We start from the raw sequence: 24,883 nt of genomic DNA on the forward strand, positions 1-24,883 counted from the left end.
TGTCTGTAGCGGTTGCTGGCAGACGAACAGACAGATCGTAGACAGGCAGGCAGGTAAAAAAACTACTGCTGTTGTTTTGCTGCTGTGCTTGTCGGTGTTGTCGCTGCTCGCACGCGCACGCTGCCTGTTTGTTCCATATCTGGCCGACGCTCAAGGAAGCAGAAGCGAGTCAGTGAGCGAGGAAGAAGGAAGAAGGGAAGAAGATTTACAAGTAGCAGCAGCATCTGTGCCACTGCTGAGGAAAATTGCCACAGGTGAGTGGATCGTCACGTCGTGGTAGAGTACTTTTGACCGCCATGACTAGCGCCAGCGGCGGCAGATAGAGCTGGAGCTGGTGCTCGCTCCGTCGCTCGATCCACAAACGAATCCGACATCATAGAGGGGAAAAACAGGAGTTGCTGCGATCGTCCTCTGGTTCTTGCTTGACGACCCTGCGGCTCGCTGTTAATAATGATGACGAAGTTGTCCCGCTGATGTCGGTTTGAGGCCATGGCTTCTGCTGCTGCTGTTGTTGTTGTTTCAGTGGTCGCTGCACCAATATTGCTAGCAGAATGGTCTGCCAGCACCCAGTAGTTTTCGGCTTTTTTTCGCTCGCCCATTCACTCGCTCGAATTTTCTTCCCTATCTCTGTTCTACTCACATCGGCAATGGTCGTAACGCAACGATACAAAGCTCGCGCATACGGACTGTGCGCGCTCAAAGTAAACGACAGTTTTCGGGGTCGTCAAATGGCTGAGCACACGATTGCTGCTGGTGATGATATCGGCGCTGATAGTGCAGTGTGCTCTGGCCTGGTCCAGCTTGACGCGACGAAGCCGTCCGCGGAGACGACGGTCACAGAAGATTGAGGTGGGCTTGTTCGACGGTTTGATTGGAGTGACTCCCGACTTGGGTCAGGCTGGCAATCGCCAGTCGGCGATCTGCTGTAGTTAAAATGCAGTAGTACTTATAGTAAGGCAAGTGCGAGAAATGAGCAAGTGGAGTTCGTTCGCCAGGAGGGTTGCTCGCTAGCCGCTGGCTCACGGTGCCAGCCATGGTATTCGTCGTTGCTCTTTACAGACAACGTCGGCCTGTTGCTGCTGCATATTTGGTTGGCTGGTAACCAAACCAGCGACCCGACTCAATCGTACCTTGCTAAACCTGACCGAACCGACCTGAACAACGCCGCTTCTGCGACCTGCGCTTTGTTGCCGTCTCCATTATTACGCTGCAGATGATGCTTCGTGCTTTCAGTGTGGCATTATAGGAGGAAGGAAGTCAGAGACATTGAAGCTGTAGTCGTCGTTACGGCAGTCCTAGTGGTAGCAGCAACCTCGTTAGGCCGCAGTGCCTTCAATGATTGCTGAGCAGGTGAGACCAGAAATGAGATGCGACGAGCAGGCGGTAGGAAAGGCAGCCGCGGATAACGACGCAAGAGCCCGAAGTGGGAGCAGTAGCAAGCAATCACAACGGCAGCGGCAGTTACCAGCAGAAGCGATCACAGCGGAAAAACAATCTCGTCGTTGAGCGCCTTTGGTTACAGCGTCGCCTTTCGGCGTTTCGGAAGCTGCTTCGGCAACAGCTGGCAGGCCCGAAATCCAGGAGATGGTCATCAGTTCAGACCAACTCTACGACGCGGCCCAGGTCTCATCGGTCGGACGGCCAGCCTCGGGCAGAGCTAACACTCACTTTGCTCATGGAGACAGGGCCATTTGACTTCAGAACGGACGCTCTTGCTACTCTGCTTCATACGTAGTTACACTCGGTTTGTCACCGCGTACATTTACGATGCGGGCGTGAGAAGGCGACGTTTTGGCGGTAGACGTTTGATAGCTAGTATGAGTAGCGTTTTCAGCCCCAACAGTATAAGTCTCTCCGGAGTCTACTTAAACACCTAAACTATGCGCTTACGTGCTAGTTTGCACGTCAGCAAGTAAAAAGGGAAAAACGAGAACAGCTCAATAAGCAGATACAATAAATAAATAGAGAAACAAAAAAATTCGTCATATCGAATGAAGAGATAAACGTATACAAGCATACACGCACCTATATGATCAAGCAGCTCACTGAGAAGGGTTACAGGGTCGAATAAGGAAACTCATAGTGTCTTCGATTCGGCTGCTGGCCGATCTTCGCGTTCAACCTGTCTCTATATACGATCTGGTGGTGCGCAACTATTCGCTTAAATAGACAGAGGGACAGGAAGAGCCACCGAGGGGTGGCGCAGGCCGTAGTTTGGACTCAAACACCAAATAACTCAGTTTCGTTTCAACGGTCTCTCATTTCTCTCTGTGCGTTCGCGAGATAACGCTTCTGAATACAGAAAGGCTAGGGCCAGTAAAAGCATGAGACGACGAGAACGGTCGCCGAGTGTAATGAGAGAGCGTGATTGCAGACGTCGCCGCCTATTTGTGCCAGTCGTTTTGCTTCTGTCGAGGACGCCTATAACTGCGTCACGTCGTTTGGCTGGTCGATCGAGCGAAGACCGACAAGCCTTGTTGAGTGGACGGATATGTATGCGTACACCGTTCTGTGTACCAGCCAGTTTGAATACAGAGAGCGTTAGAACTGTCCTCGATCACATAAAACACACATTGGGTGTACATCCAGCCCTATGTGAACTCTACATTTCATAGAGTTAGACTAGAGGCACCTATGATAACGCTGTGCGCTTAAGATATCTAATAATGTAACACTATCAGCACACGGTTTCGGTGGTGTTAACTCGAAACGGATGGATGCAGGCAGCATGAAAACGGCTGTATTTACAAACAACGGATCTTTCAACCTGGGCAGTATACTCGCAAACGTGTACTATAACTGCTCCGAGTTACAGAATGGAAATATAGAGATCGTTAGATGAGCCTAGAACGAAATTAATGTTATAAAGAAATACTGAATTACGTGAAGAAAAAAACAATTATTATATTTGTATCGTATGGATGCAGTTGTTATATATCGGTGTCAATGAATTATGGAAACTACGCCATCATCTGACCTACTATCGCTATATAAAAATAGCCTAATGATATAATTAAATATAAGCATAGGAATATAGATCTGTTTGTTAGATCGTATGTTACATATCTATTTTTGTTCGTTTTATGTGGACTGAAAACAATCATGTGTGTTAAAATAACGAAGTTTCTTTCAGTAAAAAAAAAAAGAGAAGTATCTCGTTCTATATCACGCACCAATCTTCTCTCTTAACCTCCCTTCAGGCTCTTGGACAACAATTATACTTTGAAAAATAGTCAAGGTCGAACGGTTACCTTTCTTCACAAGGCCAGAAAAGGCTTTGTTTGATATTAACTACCCTCGAAACTTACGTTAAGCCAATTATAAAGCAGGTCCAACTTAACTAAACATATTACAGTTCTTTTTGTGTAGATAAAATGCTTTAGTAATTGTGCCTCTGTTACATTGAATTGAAGTTAGACGAAGGTCATGAACTTGTGATATATACTCCTGACGACATGAAGTCAATTTTTCCTAATGAATACGAAGGTTATAGAATATCTAAAGATTAGAATTCGGCTCTCTTGGTCCTGGTTTACAGTCATCGAGCTATTCGTTGTAAAACTAAAGACGCAAAGAACATTGCGTGATTCTACTAGAGAATGAAATCCATAATGTAATACATAAGAATCAATGTGAAGCGTTTGCAACCATTGTACTTATCAACTGAATGTCACATTTTGTGGGAAATATATAAACGGTAATCGTGGAGCAAGGATACAATGAACTACTGAGTTTTTGATGTTTACTATACCACTTGGGTCTTCATAGCGCTGCCTACATGTCTGTGTACGATTACATGTCTGTGTCCAAGCCGAATAAAGTGTGCCTTTTCAACTAAATGAATGCACGAGGGTAAAAAGTCACTAAACCATTTGTTGCGTATCATGTCTACCGGTGGAGATGTCAGCAAATGCGAGTGGTTTCAAACCTGCATTCCGTTTCACGAGAAAGTAATTCTTTAATTCACTTCCGTTTCATTTTCGACTGTCTTCTTTGTCTGGTGTGAGTTTTCCTGGGATTAATAGGAATGATCTACTCTAATCCTGTCTTGTTCAATCACTCCCAAGTTCCAGCTGTCTCCTGTTATGCTTCGAAAAGCTGGAGCCCTTTATGTGCCTTCAGCCGTATAGGGCTGAATTTCTTACACCATGGACCACTAGGCAAATATTAGAGTCGGCATTGCGTTGCTTGGACATTTTAGAGGCCACCGTTCTAACGTTTATGCGAAGACCAAGCGAGCCCAAACTGAAGTACGGAAACGGCGGATCGGTTTTTTTCAATTTGGTCTAACCAGTTTTGTATTAGCAGCAAATCTCACCTATGTGTATTGGGATACGTCTAAATGTCCGATGCTTTGCATGGCCGCGGGTCAGAACACGGAGCACATATTAGTGATATGTTACCACTGATTTATTGTCTAAAGGTAAGTGGGCAGGTAACCAAAAGATCTATACTTGGTCTTTGAAATAAAAACGAACTATCCTGTAAAAGACCGCGCCATAAGTTGAATGTACGAAGAGACCACACGCTTGCCGTCGGCAACTGTTTGGTTTACATATTAGCGAGAGAAATATCAGTTGCGTGTTGAAATTTAAGTACCGTCGTCTTTTTAAGTATGAGCAATATGGTAATTAATGCGTATCTACAAAGGTACGAGCAAGCAAAGTTACAAAAAAAAGGCGAGATATATTTCAGAATTATCAGAATAAACCCTTTGTTCCCTGCTTACAAAAATCATTAACATTATTTGGCTTACTTCATTGGTGAATTTATCGCAAAAAACAAGGAATCTCCTCAAGGTCATCTATTTAGCCCATTATACCGTTGATACTAATTACGTCGACGTTTTTCCCGCAACAGCTTATAACAATGCGGAAAGGTATTTTCACATCTCCTCTTAATGGCTGTTGTCCCAGAGACTAAGATTCACTTCATTCCTGCGTTGACTTCAGAGGTCGAAGAGACAGAGAAATTCCTGAGACTTGTTTCTGGTGCTTGTTCGTTTTTTCATCTTCTCTCTTTATATTCAGGTCACGCGGCGTGTCTGGTTCCCTCTTACCGGCCTGCCCGCCCAAGCTGGCCTGCGTTAGGATCAACGTCTCCGTCTTCGCAAAAGCTGAGTGTGTCGTTTCGAGTGGTCGAGAGGCCACTGCCTCTAGCGAATTGAGAGAGTAAACGAGCCAGTCGGCCACGAAGACTCGACGAAGTCGATGTCTTCGAAGACCGCATCAAGCATCAACCAGAAGCGAAACGAACAGCGCGACGAGCGAGCGCTTAGAAAAGAAGAACACTGAGCAATTACTGCTGAGTACCTCGCTCGATCGGAGCATGAAGATCGTTCGTGGCTACCTGCCCCTGTCTCCGAGCGCGTAATATCGACAAACGGGTGTTTCGACGTTGCCGACGTTGTGGCGGTCGGTCGTCGAAAGCAGTTTCAACTAGTCGCCACAGCGACGAACGCATCGACAGGCAGGCGGACAAACATATCGACATAACGACGCACGCATACTCTCGCACACATTTTCTATGCGGTCAACGCCAGGCCATCAGCGAGCCAGGGCGGCCGCTACGAACCGAAGTCGAGGAACACCGTCGGCGAAGTTCAGCGAGCAAGCGACGGAGCGACAGGGCGATCCGAGCACAGATCCAAAGAGAGGGGAGAGGGCACAAGTGGACGAACGACGAGAACAACAGAAAGAAATCGAGCTAGAGAAGACGACGATGATGTTTTTTATTTTGCTCTTGTTGATGCTTGAGCTGGAGGCGTTTGCTGGATCTGGCTCCTTTGCTCTGCGCTGCTCCAGTGGCTCGCTCGAGCGCCGTGGGGAGCAGTCGTCGGCGAAGACGACAACGAGTGAGTAAACGAGCGCGCCGCAAGTCGTTTTCGAAATCGGGACGAAAACGGGCGACCACGACGACGACGAGACAGCGACTACGGCCACTATGGCGGTGCTGGACCGTGCCAGCCCAGATGGGAGCTCAACAAGAGCAGTTCGACCCGGAGCAACGAGCGACAGTGGACTACAGAGTTAGTCGCCATGCCGATGAAGCCGCTGCCGCCATCGTTGCTGAAACAGATACCACTGCTGAAACCACCAAAGCCAGGCTAATAGTGGTGATAATGGTGGTGGTGGAGCCGACTCCATTGACTTCGGAGTGAAGTCAAAGTCGAGGCGAAAGAAGTCTCTTGAAAATGGCCGGCGGTAAATGGTAACGACACCAGTGATAGAGCTGATGCTGCAGCAGCTCTGCAGTACTCGCGCGAGTGTTCGCCACCGTCCTTCGTTGGCTCAACTCTTACTGCTACTACTACCAATACGATATACTCTGTAACACCGCCGCGGTTGCCGTCACCGTCAGGGTGAAGCTGTTTCTCTTGCTAGAGTTGCCGGCATCGCCGCGACTGTCAGCCTGCAATGGCTGACACTATTGTGACGTAGTCTTATTACTCCACACTGCTCCTGGGCTGATATTCTTGATTCGCGCTGCTGCTGCTGCTATTTGGTGGCTGATGGTGGCGGACACCAGAGTGACGCTAGCGGTGACTCGAGAAGGCAAGACAAGAAGATCAGAGGAAGAAACAGACGGAGAGAGGCCCAGAGATAACCTCGGTCAACGTTTTTTTTTCTTTTTCATCTTCGACTTCGCCGATCAGCTCAACGAAGCTTACTAGCTCTATTGCGCTAACGGCAGCAGCAGTAACAGTTCTGAAATGCAGAATCGGAATCGGTGGAGTGGCGCACGGGCCGAGTCGACTCGTCGGATCGAGTCGCTACGGACAGAGCCTTCCGTGACAGCGGCTACAGGAGAAGCTGCAGCAGCAGCAGCAGCGGCGGCGGTGGCCGAAACTGCCGTCTTGTGCGCTCTTGGTCCCTTTCCTGCAATAGCCTGGCTGGCATAGCACACGAGCTAGCACGTCCACGAGAGTCACAAACTTAAGTATTCACGTATTGCAGATAATGGCCAACGATATCAAGGGGCCAACAACCAGCGAGAGGAAAAACTAGTTTGCAGATAGAGGCGAGATCATTAAATCTACGCTTATGCATAGCACGCTCCATGCCGAAATCTGCATCTTTTTCGTTTCACAGTGATCTATATGATATATATCAAAAGTAGAAGATATTTGATGTTGACACCTCCAAACGATACCAAGAAACCTGGGGGTTCAAGTAAAAGTAAATAAACACAAAGTAAAGTTACACTGGCATCCAAGTTTTGATATAGTTATCCAAACCTACGTGATACAGTACAGAAAAAACCGGCATCTGTTATGTGATGGAGTTTAATTGTTGTTGATCAATCGGTAACAACTTGTCAACCGCACTTGATTACATTAATTTATGCAATATATTTTTGTTGACGCCGAATTTATCCGCATCTTTACTGAAGTTTGAATGATTATTTAAAAAAAATAGAGGAACATTACGTATTATGTCTATTCGAAGACTAACGAGTAAGACGGTATGCTTCTTTTCAATTCCATTAAACTCAGCAGCTGGAACGCCGGTGTAGGTTAAGATGGTGCGTTTTTAAAAGAACTGTTTCTTCGTCGAGTCGTTCATAGGTCATAATCATTCCCCGCAAAACGCAGTCACTTTTGACGATGCGGCGCCACCGCTTGCAATCGGTGCTGTAGGGTGATATCGTAGTTCCAATAACAACTTGGGAAAGGGGCAAGTTGGAAAGTTAGGGTTGAAATAACAAACGTCACTTGGTAATCAAAATGGCAATAAAAGTTTTGACTCTTTCCGTGAGCTACGTAACATCAATGTAAGGTAAGTTATTGCAAAATTCTATATGTTCCTTACTAATAATATCTCAGTTTTGATGCATATGAACATTTTTCTAGTTATTTTAGGTAGAATTAAAATGGCAGTATAATTGAAATTCGGGAGGATTTTGACTCGTACAGATACTGATGCACTTATAAATATTTTGCCTAGAACTTCTTACTTTTTGAAAGTATGTTCTTCATTTAAAATGTTCTTAAAGATAAGTTTGCCGCTTGGGTGCTATGATGTACTACTAAATGGGCGATCTATTAAGTCTACTTAGATAAATCTATCTATAATCCTTAAATACAGGCACTTTCGTATTGCGTCGTAAGTAATTACATTTTGAATAAATACAATAATAGTTTTAATCACGATACGGTCGTTTACGCTGCAGAATTCGCCGGTAGGCAGATCTTTAACCACAAAGCCGATAGATTAGCACAAATCGAAAAACGTAAAAATGCTTAAGAGATGTACATGTACTCAATTGCAGGTTATACATAGATCCGTGCCTTGTACGTCCTGGACGAAGCCAATGGCTGCGAATCATCGTTTCAATGTATGGAAAAAGAAATTCAATACAACATTAGAAACGATTTTGACCAGAAGACCATATAGTTACTCTCTCTCTCTCTCTCTCTCTCTCTCTGCCCTCCCTCTTTCAGTTTCAGTGTCATCTAATTCACGGTCAAATTATAAGCTGCATTGTCACAGGTGCCGCGTCTTGTTTCGAGCGTTCGCCGAAGTCCCGACACTAAAAGGACGCCAGGCAACGCTCATTAACTATCGTTGCCCTGCTCGTGTATTTGGTCGGTGTATGTCACAAACACACACTGTGGCTGATAGCGTTGCTGCCGCCCAGGCAGTCGTGAGAGCGCGACGCGACCGAGTAAACGTCTCGTCGTTCGTTGATGTTACCGTCGAGACGTTACCTCTCTGCTGCATACGTCGAGCGTACAGATGCATACAACAGAGCGGAGTAGAAGAACTAAAAAGAACAGTACGGAATCGAATCTGCTGCATGTGAGTGGGAGGCTAAACGAGACCCGACACGGGACACGGCCAAAATGAGCCGACGCGAACCTTGTCGATGTTGATGCCGGTACCTGCCTGCGGTGGTGACGCTCCACCATGGCAGAGAGCGTTGTTGGCTCACTCGCTGCCGCTGCCGTTCTTGTGATGCTGGGAACAGAGCGGCGTCACTCATTTGTTTAGCGTTGCTTGGCGCTTTGCCGTTGTTTTGGTCGCTAGTCATTTCGCCCGTCGGAATCTCTTCTGTTAGCGTTTGACGCTGCTGCAGTTGCCACTGGTTCTATTCTCATAGTGGTGACTCTATGTGGCGCGCGATGTAATTGTGTATCGGTATAGGCGAATTCGCCAGCTTGTTACTGGTGTGCGGGCGAATACATGCATCCTAATGCATTTCAATCCACAGCCGCGACACAATGCGATGACAACAACGACAGCCGTATGGATACGTTTGCCAATGGTGTCGCTCCTCCCTATCATTGCAGCACCGTGATGGCAGAAGCATCTTATACTGCATTCAAGAGTGAACGACGAGCACGCACTGGCGCAGACCGAGGGACGAATGAAGGAGATGAAGCAAAGTGGCGTCTCCGAGGGTCGCCAAGACCTATTGGGCTTCCTCTCTAGTGAGCTATCTCACGTTTACTTGCTTGCTTGAGTGTCTGGTGGCTTTCCTGTCTAGTTGCTCACTAGTCGCGCTGGTTCTCTCGCTGTAGCGTGGCTTCGTCGTTCGGGCGACTCGGGCGTCTCCAATTCGTTCCCATTCGGGCGTGCTCTTCAGTTAGATACGACGGGAGGGCCCATAAGGTGGTTGCTTATACTGCTATTGATGCTGCCACCGCTGTTGATGATGGCGGCTTCGGCGACGGCAGTAATTGTCGTAGAGTATAGGAGGGCGAGAGGCCTACCTGCTGCTCTTGGCCTGCCTCTACCTGACTGCCTGTCGACTCACCGATTCAGAAGGCAGCGGCGACGCCTACAGCAACGACGTCAACTAGTTATATACTACACCTACCACAGGAGCTACGGAGCCGAAGGTGATGATGAGAAAGACAGTGAACAACGACGACGACGACAATAACATTCATTGGTCATTCCCCCACAATACGCTGGCGAGAGAATAAACAGGATTTTGTTATTCTTCCCTGAAGGTGTTGGCAGTTATTCTGCGATAACGGTGGTAGCAGCGAATGATGATGGCCAGGCGTCGAGGCAGCTCTTGACTCCACTCGATTTGTCAACGATGACGCCTAAGTAGCAACGACATCGACAGAGGCAAACGTAAGCGCCTGCACCGGTCCACCCGCCTGACTCGGTCGTGTCGTCGCCGGTCAGGTCATTCGCATAGTGTGTCTTTCACGGTATCAAAAACATGATGGGCGTCAAGCTACTTTACCCTACTACTCGGCTTTGTTTCTACAGGAGAATGCCGGTGACGGATAAGAAAGGAATGCGAGGCAACGAGGAGGGCAACAAAACAAAGCAGACGTGAAGTGCGACGACGCGTGTTCCTCAGGACTCACTCATTTGGTAGTACGCTCGTATGGGTAGTCTTCATATAATAAAAATAGATCGTAGCTATTCCAGCTCATGACGCGCCGATTGCAATATTCAGACTTCGTAGTGCTAGCGCATAATGTTGCCAGTTTACACCAGCTAAGGGTCGAGTATGATGAGAGCTGTTCAGAAAAAATTTTTAATACGGAGGTACTCTAGTACGGAGGTCGAGAGACAGCACAACCCGACTACGAGCAGGTTAAGTTCATGCTTGGTACATGAAGACAGGACTGTCAAGTTGTCGAGCATCGCAGTTTCGAGGCTTTGCAAATGCACTTTTAGGCCTGGTAACTTTCTGGACCAGCATGAGGTATCGAGAAAGAGGTACGAAATACTTCAGTTGAATATGCTTCACTAAACAACAAGTGTTGTTATAATCATACTCCATCGTATCTGTGTGAAAAGCAACTTTGTACGTTACGTAAAAAGAGGATACAATGGTCCAACACAAAAACAAACTCGCAACTAATCGCCCTATGAGACGTTTTAAAAAATTCTGTCTCTGACGTACTATAAAGATAATTGTCATTGACAAAATGGGCTCGCAGCTGTTATCTAGAGTTAAAGAATATTGAAAAGTAAGCTTTGTCAAATCAAATTTCGATTATATAAATTGAACTACGAAAGAGTTATATTGAGGTTCCGAGATTCTGCACAGTGTGACTGCTGCAGTTTTTCTAGCTTCCATTTTAATTCTTACATTCGTCGCATGCATATAACATACTATAGCGATTTTATATTTAGGAAGAACCTCTTCAACTAAAACTACATTGATTTTATTAATATGTGTATTTTTTTTTCGGTGTGCGAGTACTGTTGTTCAGTGCAACTTACTCTGTCTATTGAAAAACTCCAACCCTAAATCCATCGTTTTCCTTTAAGTAACTGGAACTCGCACCTACCGTCATCAGATCACTTTCCTTGACAAATAAATTTTACTTAACTTATCAAGTGCTTCTGCACAAAATAACGGTTGATTAGAAAATAAATTGATCTTCGCAGAGTTTCCCATCCAGCGCTTTCTTTGCCCCCGATGAGGATAATGCCGATCATCAGCGTAAGAAATTCGGGACCAACATCGCTGATGTAGCAATGGCCAGCTACGAGAAGGCTAGATTCTGGTGTCGGCACAATGTTTATGTGCACGGAGCGTTCAGTTATTATCAAGCTCTGAATTACTTTTAGAAATCACCTAGAATTTACCGAATTTTGAGGCCCGCCGACTCATTACGAGTCGGCGGGCCTCGGAATTCAGATGAACAGTCAATTGCATTGCATTGTGAGGTAGCTGTTTCATATATAACATATCGTTATTAATTTTAATCGTTTAACTGAGAGCGTTTTTTATGTGTATTCTCATTGCTGCTTGGGGGCAAACGTGTCAGTTGCTCTAAAAGGTGGCGAAACAGGATATCAGGATATGCTCTAACCTTTAATTGTTATGCTATTTATAAGAAGTTATGCTAATTATAAGTTTACACAAAGTTAGTGATACGCATCAAATGTAACTCTTCAAAGATGTACTTTTTATGTATGTAAAATCCATGTCTTAGCTTTCTATGTCGCTTGGATAACAAGCGGGATACGATGATCTGATGTTCATTAACGTGGTTATACGTAGTCACCAGCCCTTCTATGGCCGGATATCAAATTCAAAATAGCATCATCCATCATTTTACATATCACTGGTATTTATGTTAGTCAGCCTTTTTTTTTTGAGAAAGTACGGAGCCGTAATCCTAATGCAATTCAATAGGAATCAAAAGTGTTTGCTTTAAATAAGGATAAACGGTTGACAAAACACAGATGTCATTAAGAATAATGTTCTAAACTGTTGTCCATGTCGATGCAATACGCACTGGATGATTAAGACGAAACGAATGCATGAGAAGGATTGGATAAGGTTGGAAACGACATAAACATCGTCGTCGTGTAGCCCCCCCCCCCCCCCCACCATCGTGGAGAGGATCAAGCAGAATTGTACGAACTGCTTACTATACAACGACAAGTGTCTCCCACGTCTGTTGCTTACGCAACATTTTGCGTGCGTAGGCCGTTACTACCTGTGCAGAGATCCATTCATGCACAGGTCGCTGATTCATTGGTCGGTAAGTAAGAAACAAAAAAAGCAGATTGCGCTCAGAGGTAATCATGATAGTGTAATTGTGACTCGGAAATTGAACGGTCTTCGTATACATACATATAGAGCTTTTGCAGTCTAACAAATCAGAAAGATGATTCCTACCCACACAGATCGAACGTTCTCCGCGTTAAAACTTCAGGGTTGTCGGTTATTCTGTTAGTCGTATCCAAACTCGTTTGGGCTCACCTAATACCGGAACCGAGATCGGATATGATTTTCTTTTGCTAGTTGAAAATACTGCGCCAGACTACGCGCAGTGAGCTCGTCCTGCAAATCGCTGTCCTGTGCAGGACTGCGTAGAAAATGCTGTCTTATCTCGTTTCTGCATTGGTTACGTTAATAAATCAAAAGCCATTTCAAGACGTTGCTATACGTATGCTTTTCAATTGTCGCTTATCATTCTATAAGGAAAAAGAAAAACAGTTGAAGTGTTTGGCACAAGTGAACCGCGACGGATGAACGCCCCGATGTTTATTATATCTTCATTTGTATATCGAGCAATTCCAGTTACAGGTTTCGTTTAACGAACTTCCCGGATGACCACTAACATCGTTTCCACCAACAATCATACTTTACTTCGTTACTTGCCGGCAACCGTTGTATTGTGTATTCCCTAGGGGGGTGGGGGGTGCATGAAATATGCTCTACTCGTATCATAGTCTCATGGATCCTGTAGCGGTAAAATATAGTATACAGAAACCGAAACAGTACGAGTCCATCAGCTTTTCGTTTCGCTCAACATAACGCCGTTATAGATCTTCAGCAGATTCCACAAAGTCTCATTTAATGCAGTAATAATAGTGATATAGTGGCAAACCATTTTTATTGTTCTGCTATTTTTTCCTTACTGCTTTAAGGTGCTGTTATTTCAAGAGGAGAAAAACAGCAGCAGGCCGAAGATAAGTATTTCGCGCAACAAACGCTAGTTAGACTGCGCGTAAATAGGTAAACTAGTATACGAGATTGGGTGTCTGTGCGGCTCTACAATTGAACCGTTTGATCTCACTAATCGTCACTGTTACAAACAACGACAGCGGCAGAGTCTTGAGATCTCCCACCAATCGTGATGGCAATCAAAGTCTGTGAGACTAGTGATGAGATTTCGGGGAGAGCTGTTCTCTTTTTTTTTCGCCCGTCATTAGGTTACAACAGCCTCGTGTGTAGTTCGACACAAAACTACCAAACCAGCGGCAATATCAACCACAACAAAAACACAGTCGTCCGGCGCGCGCCATAAGTAGCCCCGGCTTAAAGTTATAATAGACGAATTGCGCAGAACGCCGAATATAACGGAAGATCGCATAGCCAAACAAAACGTCACAATACATTATTTATATTATTGTTGTCTGTATATGTATCGTGATTATCACTAATAGGATCCTTTATTGCGAGCAAAAGAGAGAAAAACGGTTAGATAGCCTGATGTATCTCTTACGAGAAAGACACAAGTGAAATTCAATGCTCCGCACGTAGTATATGATCTATCGTGTCTTTTTCTCTCTCCCCGTTCCCATGACGACTACGACCACGACGACGACGACGACGACGACCACGACCACGACCACGACCACGACAACAACAGCACCGCACCGTAGCTACAATCGGTGGAGCTTAGTATGGATCATCTGATGATAATGACGAGAAAAGCGGTGCTAGCCTACGACTATTTGCAGTATACGAATAAACGAAAAACAAGTAGGCCTAGTTGATTTCAATAGGAATATAGATATTTTACGGATTTTTTTTTCTCAAAATCGTTATATATATACATACATACATACATACATACATACATACAAGAACTACTTATTTTCGCGAAACAAGTTATTTAATATAGTAAATGAAGATTCGAAGCACGAGGCATTCTCAAAGTACGTATAGTATATTTGTAACAAATTTAGACCGTATCTAATTCGTGAGTTAAGTCAACAGTGTTACCGTCTGAATCATGTTCCGTTGCTGAACTGGCAAAATTGGGGATACTTATAACCTATTTAACACGATCCGTAGTAGAAATGCATGAATCACAAAGACGTTATTCTGTCTAAGGTAGGTAAATACAATTTTCTGCAAATACATGAGTGTTATGCAGAACCTCTTCACGGAAAAGTAATCCGGCGGTATTATTTGCGGCCTATGAGCAAGAGACGATTTCTACTCTCAAGTTTATGTTGAAATAGTGATCAGCTCAAGAAAGTCGTGGCTTAAATCTCTGTCCGAATCAACTTTTGAAAAAAACCCAACAAGACCCGCACACTCAGTTCCTTTTAAGGCCCACACACAACCCTTTGAGGCTGCCAAGCTGCCATAATTTGTTGAGATTTCTCAAGGTTTAGTCGACGTAGATTGCGGGCTACAACGACTGGGTAGGCTGTTGCTGCCGCCCTGCTGGGTGATCATTTTTAAAGCGTGCGAAAGGAACTCTGTTTGAGAACATCAGTTAACTTGTGTTAGCCAGCCTTCTTCGATCTCCTTTTCCAATTTCGTCGGTACCGGCGAGTTAGTGCAGTTCATACTAGATGCTAAGCTCAAACCGCGAGATTTGAAATGTATCTCACTCAGTCGAATTTTTCGGCTATTTTTGGCGCGTGATGAAGAGCGACAAACGACGTTGAGTCAGTGGGTGGTAGAAGGGGTGTGATAGCCTACACGCTTCGCAGAAAGAGCGACCAAGGAGAAGAGCTGAGGTCGTCGTTAAAAGAAGGCCGATGCCCTTCGACGCTGAAGCTTCAAGACAACTCAGTCGATCCTTGAGAATCCGCGCAGAATACGATGGCATTGGATAGGAGAGGAGACTACAACTTTCAAGTACCAAATGGCGGTCCCAATGATCGCGAGAATAAATAAGATAATGAACCATCATGCCGGAACAGATATGTGCGACGAAAAAGATTTCATAGACGGGTTTTAGATTGCTTCCGTCACAGTACACATCGAATGACTAGAAAAGAGAGATTTTATCTCCTGGTGCTAATGCGAAGCCGCTAATCTTTTGAGCCCAGGCAACTTCACAAGCAGAAATTAAGCGAATACATTTTTTTTACCTTTTTTTTTTTTGATGACTGAACGTGCGAGTTGGTTTGTTAAAAGTAGTTTTGGTATTTGCTCGAAATGCTTTAGAAAACTAAATTAGAATACTAATATTTACCGTTTTTCTAGGAAGATTAAATAGAAGAATAATATATAAATCGAAGTTTGCGGCTATCTAGCTTGATAACAGTGTTCGAAATTCGTAAGCATCAGATTCATTCGTACGTAACTCAGTTCTATTTGTAATTAAGTTTTACGTAGTAAGTAGTAAATAGAAGAACGTAATAGAATTTGAAGAAGAGGAAAAGAAGGCGCCTATTTCCGTCGGTAGGGCGAACCACCCGACGTTACGATGCGGTTCGCGTAGGCTTTTGTTGCTGTTTCTTTCTTGTTGGCTGGATCGTCTATGCGCTGCTAGTCGCTTTAGAAATAGTTGTAAGAACATCTACATCAGATCTGAGTTATTTCTCCTTTATTTACCATCTTCAAATTGTTTTTTGCGTAGTACTAATAGGGAGTAATTACACACGACTTCGTCATAATGAACTATAGATTTGAAAGCAAATCTTTAAAAAGTTATTGAATAGACTTTTAGCCATTGTCTTCGTCTTTCGTACATTTATTTGTACATCGTGCCGCCATTCGGACATAGCGAAATAACTAATGAACTCAAGGCTTACCATTTACCGCCTTTTATACAGGAATTTGTCAAAAAACTGACAGTAGGTCTTATCGACACCGTTCTATGAAACACATAGTTTCGAAAAAGATGGGAAGTCGTATAGGATATTTGTATCTTTCAAGCGGGTCCACATATGTTTGACTTGACAAATTGTGTGCCTTACGCCTCGTCCTAGAGCATAATGTATGTCTAAATGTATACATGCATATATATATATTATTCTATTATGACCAAATTCCAAATTTTATTAGTTCACTCAAGTGCCCATGCGACGTTCACCTAAGACCGTTTTTACTTGTTGGTACTATTAGATGGACAAACAACAAATCTAGACAGTGCAGGCTTTAACGTTCTTTCAGATAAGTTTTTCCTTAAATAGCAATATTGTCGCGTCTTCTAAATACGCGTAAAATGACTGACGTTATAACACTACACTCTAACGTAAAGGGCGAGCCACTGAGACTTCCTCTCGGCTGTATTCTCTCCGAATTTATTTTCCCGATTATTGAAATCCGTACGCTGCGATGTTGTTCCATTTCTCTGTCATGTATAAATTGTTCATGCTGGCTTTTAGATACACCATCGGGGTTCGGACAGGTACTTATATGTGTACACACACAAGTTATGCTCTCTTCGCTCCGCGATACTTATTGAGACGAAAAACCCGGCCGATGTGCGTGACATCCATCTATCTGAAGAATATACTATCTCTCTACAGCAATAGATTGACTAAATAGATTCGAGTTTCAACTCGAATTCGTAACGTTGGCGCGCCCTTTCAACTCGCTCGCGTCTATGCATACATTAGCTAATTCTTTCTCCATATTTTCGTGGCTATGGCGTCTCGTTGCGTCTGTCTGCGTGTAACTATGAATATGTTTACGTTGAGAATGAGTGTACCATCAGCAATCGTTGTTATGGCAGACGTATAAGCTGAATACGGGTAGCCTCCAGTATCCGAACCGGCCGACAATGGCTGACGGGTCGTCATCTATTCTCGGTTCCACTTCGGTGACTTCGTCCTTATCCGTCGGTCCATCCGTCCGTTTCGGTTCGGCCTGCTCCGGCCCAGCCCGCTTTCATGACGGATAACGCCAGCCTCGCCATATGAGAACGTGAGCAACCTAAAACTCCCAGAAGAAAGCTTCGCGACGACGAGCTCCATCGGACGTTGCCTTCCTGCCCGTCCCCATCTCTCCAGGGCCACTATTTTGGCCTCCAGCCTCTAGCCTCTAATTGTGTGTATACATCATGGTCTACGGGTGACCCACGAATCTACCTGTGAATGTGCCGCACCACAGAGTAACGGCGGACGATCAGACTAACATCACACTAGTAACAACGACTGCAGCTTTTTGTTCCTTTTCACTCGTTCGCTTTTCGCTCTCTCCCTCCTCGCCTTGTCGCCTGCTTTGTGCCGGCCTCGTTCTTAGGTCTCGGACTCTTCGCGTCAGGTGGTGGGTATCTCGTGGAACCTAAGAGCTCACCGAAGCCATAACAGGCGACACTCGAATGGCGCTACTCGTCGCTCCAACATTCGAAGGGAGCGTTGCCGGTTGCCGCCGCTCTCCGTTCTGTCTAAGGCAGCAACAATAGGCACTACTCTTCTTCTATGGGGCGCTATTACCAGTAATAACAACTGGCCAAACAACGAAAATACCAGCTACAATAGCCTCGTCAGTATCTCACTGACGAATTATCCTAGCCGGGAAAATAAAGAGAGAATAACGTTTTGGGGCGGGAGACGATATCCGGTACTCGAAAAAATACTTGCTTTGTGAACAAAATGAAGTGTTCTGCGCGCTGCCTCGCTCACTTACTCATGTCTCGAATATCATCGACATCATGAACCTGATCAGTATTAGCACGCGCAAATGAAGATAGCAGCTGTTGTCAATAGTTAGGGGATGCTGTTTCCGCATATCAGCACCTCACAAGCTCTACGCCAATCATAGGTCAGAAAGAAGAGTATATATGTATGTTCACCTGAACACGTCTATTGAGATCGTGAGACTTCAACTAGAAATCGTGATCAGAACAGCGGAACAAAAAGGCTAGTTTCTCTAATTTAAACATCAGAGGCTGACAAGAGGGGTAAACGAATTAACGCACACCATGAAGTAACCTTTTCAGGCCTGCTGTTCGCAGAGTGCTATACACCAGTATCTAGCACTTAAAAAGCGTATCAATTCTAAGACGAGTATTCAAATTCAACGGTGGTCTTATAAAAAAATCTTGTTGAATATTAGGTCATGCTATGGTTGGCGTGACAACGTACAAGGATATGCCTAAAGTCGGCACCCGTAGTCGAAGTTCTCTCTGTAAATAACGGTCTAATCCTACTCGTATGTAAACTTATGGCCATTCTGTGATTTCTCTTCTTCTGATTTGCACCGAGTAGGATTTGACAGAGCTTGTCAGATAGGTACAATTCAGTCTCTTTTTCTTTAATTCTAAAGGTGTCTAATGTAATTATCGAGTACATAGGAGTGACTGGCTTAAATAGACTTGTTCTGGGGAAGTGGAACAAGCCTACACCGTGACAATACGAGAGCGCAGAGAGAGAGAGAGAGAGAAGGAAAGAGTTGCCTTTCGGGCTGAAGTAAAGCCCAGCGTTCTAAAACAGTACTTGCAGTACAGAGTTTGCACGAATAAAGTTGCCTGTCCAATCTGTTAAAATCTCGTGTATTCTTCAACTTGAACAGGGTTGTAGAAGTCTAAAATATACGATTGTAAAGTTGCGCAATCATTACATTAAAATACCCAAAACTCACTTGAGAACTTCACAACATTTGACCTTAAGTTAAGATTGAAATCATCTGGGTATGACAAGCTCATTACGATAGCCATAGTTAGAGTCTATTTGCGAACTACATTACTCAGCTTATTCATTTTTCACTCACTAAAATGCATATTTCCTACTTAGGTTAAGTAATGATGAAGATGCGTAGATTGAACTCAGCAAAAGCTGATCCAATCCGGTACACAAACCCTATATGCACAGAAGCGAACGCGAAAATCTTATTTGCGATTTACTAAGAGCCAAATCTAGAGACTAACATATTATTAAATAGAAATTCTAATGTACATCACCGTCCATTGACAATATTTCAACGTAAGAGACGAAGAGGGTATTCTAATTTAGAAACAACAGATTATGAGTTTTAAACACACGATGTTCATAGCAAGCAGGCTATTTCGAATCTCTGCCTTGCAGAATCCTACGGATCAGCCAGTTGATTTTAGTTGATAATACATGCGACCAAAATAAACTTTGTGGAACCATTAAAATCACGAAACGTTTTCTATATATAGTAAAAAATTTTTAAAAAGGTGTCAAACAGCCCAAATTTACGTACTGCACATCCCGAAGTATCTCCTATTGCTGGCTCCGGGGAAGACGGGGGTGATAAATAGGCATGAATCAAGCTTCTGTGAATTAAGCGGAATATTCAGGTATATTCGTCAGAAATAGTTTTTTCAATAACTCAAGTCAAAGGATATTTAATTGAAAAAATATCAAAACAAAAATTAACCTGATCTTTTTCAGATCGTTTTGAATGTCTCAGTTTTTTCTAACACTCAAGCTGCTACTAACTCCGCACGTGAATACCATAAACGAGGTGCTGTGTACACCATTATATCATAATTTATCTATTAAACATAACCAGGTAGCGTCACCACGCGGCTCTTTGTTTGAATGCCAAAAAACTGCGAATTTCATTAAAACAGAAAGAAATCTTCCAAACAAACTTTCTGATTTTTTTTTCTAAATTTCTAAAACAACAATTCAAATAATAATAATAGCCATCTACATTGATGCTCCACTTATGTATGAAACGTAACTGAGGATCCTTCCTCAAAATATTGTCCCGGGGAATCTAAAATGATTGTTTCAGTTCAATATAATATGAATAGCTATGTTAATATAATCCTTATGATAAAGGTAAAATAAAAAAGGTTTTGACAGTGTTCTATAGAAGTAGCCTGTCGTAGTAGAACATACATTCTACCCTCGATATACATTGGTGAAACAAAATCTAGCTTATTTTTAGCAAGTAAAAACTATGTTTACATATTTCATTCACAACCTATTACACACTAATTTTGGTGAAATGTCTGATGTACTACATATCGTGACAATTAAATACACTGAAGCTAGCTCAGACGGCCTTTAATGTAATGCCCACTTTTTCTTGAAAGGCAAACAGCGGCACCATTTACTTCCTCTTACTCATCTCTGTATGCAAAAAGTTATCTTTTCATGCAACTTTAAAATATGCTAAACCGAAAAAAGGTTAATCTACAGGAAAGCAGATGCTTAAATACATGGCTTGCTTTTCAGCGATATAAAATGTTAAAAACAGCACGCAAATCTCACCAAAATCATATATTATACGTTACACATAATACTCTAAAGGATTGATTGTTTCAAGGTAACGGTATACACATACAATAAAGCTTCGAAGCCCGCTAATGGGAAACAGTAGATGATTACCTGTAACTTCAAGATTACAAATAGAGGTACATACATCATACAATACAATCCGTGTAAACCTGTACATGGCCGGTCATGGCCTTGATGGGCCTGACACTTGGGAACTATTGCCGAAAAATGATTGGTCTGCCTAAGCGCTTCTACATAAGTGTGTAATACTTTTCTATGCAATTCTATACTAAGTAATTATATACAGTTTTATGTTCCTTTTTGCCGTTTAACACCGGTGAATCTAGGTTTGACACGGAACTGGACGGATTTGTGAGTTGACTGCTGTTATGTAAATGGCAATAATGGTCAAATAACCCGCATCCGAGTTACTATGATATGTTGGCTCAGGCTCAGCTTAACAAATTTTACAATGTAGTTGAGTGGAGCTGGAAGAATATAAAAAAATACCTTTGACATTATATATATATATATATATATATAGCTTAATCTGAGAGTGTAATAGAAACAAGGCGTTATATGATTCAAGTCTATATATTCCTCGTTTCCTACAAATTGATGCTTTGCAAAAAATCCATAGGAAACTAACTTAGGTTCAAATCTCTTCCAAAATTTTCTTAATCTTCCAGTTAAGTCTGTGCAATAGGAAAAACGATGAATATCGTGTGCACCACCTTTCATTTTCTATCTCACGCAGAGGTACTGAAACCTGTCATAGGAATAATCAGTTCAAAAATTGCTAAAAAAAAGAGAAAATATTAAGATTAAAATGTAGATAAATGCAACATGTAGCATTTTTTTACGGGGATCAAGGATACTCTACTATGCACCTTACGCCTTTATAGTGAACACTATCCAGTACAAACAACTAACATTTTTGCTTCTCTTTACGCGCCTATGAAAAATCTCCAGAAGATCCCTAATCCCTCATCCGCACTCGCATCTCCGAAATTTAACAGGTCCATGTCTCCAAGCCGCTGTCAACAGTATCAAATTAATCAACCCCGACAACAAATATTAAAATTTTTGAAATACCGTTGCTGGCATCACGTTCGTATTGGCCTACTATAACTTCTTTATAGTACTGGTGCAAGCTGACAATTAAATGAAATCTAAATCACATTTATTTATGTTTGTACGAACCTTATACATACGTAATACACTTCTGTGTGCAGGCTCCTTAAGGAAAATACTTTGCGCAATGTTTAGTCACTTTTTAATAACGAATAAATAGAGCGTTCTGTTTGTTAATTCTACTATGCGTAATATATCTATACTATGAATAAGATGAAGCTGTTTGAAAAAATGGGCGACATATGCCCTATAGTATTGTTCAACGGTAGACACATTGCGATTTGCTATATCTTGTTTACGTGCTTGCTAAGTTTGCCTTCTTGCCTAACACTACGCGCAAGTCAGAAACATTCTTTAGTTCTGCACGAGGCTTGACAAAGTAACTTCAAGACGGTCATGATCGTCTAACCGTACTAGTTCATTACGCAGGATAAGTAACAATGACGCACGAAGCAATGCGTGCGTAAGACAGGCCTATGTGCCATCAAGCACCTTTTCTTAAATCTGATCGTAGTAACAGAAAATAATTCGAGAAACGTCCAGTGATTAGCTTTTCAACGACTATATATAGGACGCTAAAATACAAGGTACGGTTCGTTTATAACAAGACCGAGAAGGGCAGTTGAAATTTAGGAAAAAAACGCGGCTTGGGCATTGGCACTTTGGGAAATATGTCGTTATGCGAAGAGCTCCATTTTAACTGAAAAAGTATTTAAACAAAAAATAGCATTGCTTAAAAGCGTTTCATGCCGGAAGCCTAGGAGCATCTGCGTAAGGCTAGAACTAATAGGATTTAATATCCCTCACATACAGACAAGGCTACCAAAAGCTTTACGAAGAAGAATAACGCAACATTTTTTCGGCATAATCGAGTATCTTAACAGAACTCAAAAGGTAGTGCATTATTTTATATCTTAACCAGTGTTAAGTTATAAGTACTAAAGGTTAACTATTACATACGCTTGATACAGAACGCGGATTTGCGTGTTTTTAAGATATTTCCAGTCGCTGTAGATTATCCAGATGGAAAGCGTTTGTACTAGTAGACTTTAGGAAGATGAAAAAGGTGAAGATCAAATAATCTTCAGCCCTCGCCTTCAAACAGGTGATGCTGGCAGAAATAGTTTAGAAAAAAAAAAGCAACTAGTCAAAAGATGAAGAGTCGACGAGTTTCGTGCAAACATCCATTTCGCAAAGAATGACCGTTAAGGTAGCTGAATAGCGGGCACATATTTAACGAACGCGTATACAACAGGACGGCATGCTGTTTTTAGATCTAACTCGTTAAGCATTAAAAACGCTCTCATTCTTATCTTTCTTGTTAGATTTAATTATGATGGTGCTGAGGCAGCCATTATTGTATTGGCGAAACCAGTCCTATGTCAGGAAGAAATAGCATGGAAGGTCCATTCAGCATTAGTTTATTAATAACGTGTTTATTAATAACAAATTTTTATCAATAACTGTTAGCTTCTGAATATATACCACTATTTATAGCTGCTCTACCGTTTTTTGCAAAATGTTAAAAGAGAGTAGATGATTCTTAAGAAGTCAAGGAGTACATAAATATTTTGGTTCAGCCGTGGGTTCATTCGAATAAGCTTCCGCTGAACTGAACGGCTCTCTATTGTGTACTACGAGCTATTTTTTTTTCATCAAAAACTGTATGATTCTATTGTATAATAGAACGTGTAATCCAACATAAAGTATTTAGTAGAAGGGACTACAACTCACTTTGAATGTTGTCAAAATATTTGCCACGGAAGCAAAAAAGGTGGATAGTTACACGCCATTTTACGGATGGCAACGTAAAACTCAGAAGAGATTGAAAAATATTTGGTTTTGTTAAATACGAAAAAGTCAATATGCAGTTAGGAGAAGTGAACTTACGGTATTACTATAGGTGCGCCATGTAATGCGGTAATGACACAATAAACACTACAGTGCGTAATGTAAAACTGTAGTACCTTACGGTGGCTTAAAATACTTACGGAGAGGTTAGTTGAGGCAAATCGACCATTTTCATGGCGGGTATCGTGCTGTTAAAATAAGATAAAGATATATGTAGACTAAGGTGGCTTAAATCGGAAAACTTCTAAGTAACTACTTGACGACTGGAACGTAAACTATAACATAATGATATAAATTATGAGAAAAATTTCAATGTATCATAAACAGAAATATATCTAGGATTTTGATTCGAACAATTGTTTGCCTGGATAATAGCGGGTTGCGTCATTTTTTGCCCACCCTCTGCATCGACCGTTATTTACGATCAATATTGGGCTTTTTTTTTTTTATCAAGTTCAGTTCTCTCCTTGTTTTGGTTTTTTTGCCCGGCCTTTAATCTCATTTGGAATCTAAATGCGTATGAAACACACTTAGCTGTTTTTTTTTTCTAGCGCCAACACTTCCGCGTGCTTTTTCGCTGCCCTAAATCGAGTTGTTGTTTTCATCTAATACTTGGGCTTTCTGAATTATGGGCTGGAAGCATTCCCACAGACATTTGTACCAGCACCAGACGGTGATTTGAAAACCACTACATTTATAGAGCATAATATAGAAGTACCGTACTGTCAAGGTCCAATTCGCTTTCTTACCTATTTGATTTATGGTAAAGCTAATATAGAGAGCTAATATATACTACGAGTGTCTTAGTTGATAGGTAGTTTCAAGCATATATGTATGAGAATGCAAGGTGGTCTAGGCTCTAAATCGGGTATAAGCTTTTTCGCAGCTAAGGAATTGTATTTTGGTCATTCAAAATGCGCAAGTAGAGGCCATTCAACTATGAACGCGTTGTTTAGAACCCAAGTCAGTACGCAACCAGGTCAATTAAATTGCGCAGTATGCATCTAGTTTTTATTGTAGGCCACATTTTATATATATATAGAATGTGGCCTACAATATATATATATATATATATATATATATTATTTACACGATCGGTGAATAACATTTCACAAGTGACCCACATTTTATCAGTGTCATTTCAGAAATCAGATAACGTTTACGTCCCAATAGTCCTGATAGCCAAGGGTAGTTTAGGCCGTCTGTGAGTGACCTAACTGGCCAAGAAGGCAGCGCACTGGCCAGAAAACAACCCATATGTATACCGGACGTAACGTCCGAAGTATGGAACC

At 42.6% G+C, this 24,883-nt stretch overlaps 1 long non-coding RNA gene across 1 annotated transcript; it reads left to right on the plus strand.

Moving 5' to 3' along the window:
- Positions 1-8,513: 8,513 nt before the first annotated feature.
- On the plus strand, positions 8,514-12,893 carry LOC111267515 (uncharacterized). Its single transcript, XR_002684698.2, has 2 exons — positions 8,514-10,088; positions 10,230-12,893. It is a non-coding gene; the product is annotated as an uncharacterized LOC111267515 (long non-coding RNA).
- Positions 12,894-24,883: the final 11,990 nt, after the last annotated feature.

Source organism: Varroa jacobsoni, unplaced genomic scaffold (assembly GCF_002532875.2).
Source record: "Varroa jacobsoni isolate VJ856 unplaced genomic scaffold, vjacob_1.0 scaffold_12, whole genome shotgun sequence".
NCBI lineage: Eukaryota > Metazoa > Arthropoda > Arachnida > Mesostigmata > Varroidae > Varroa > Varroa jacobsoni.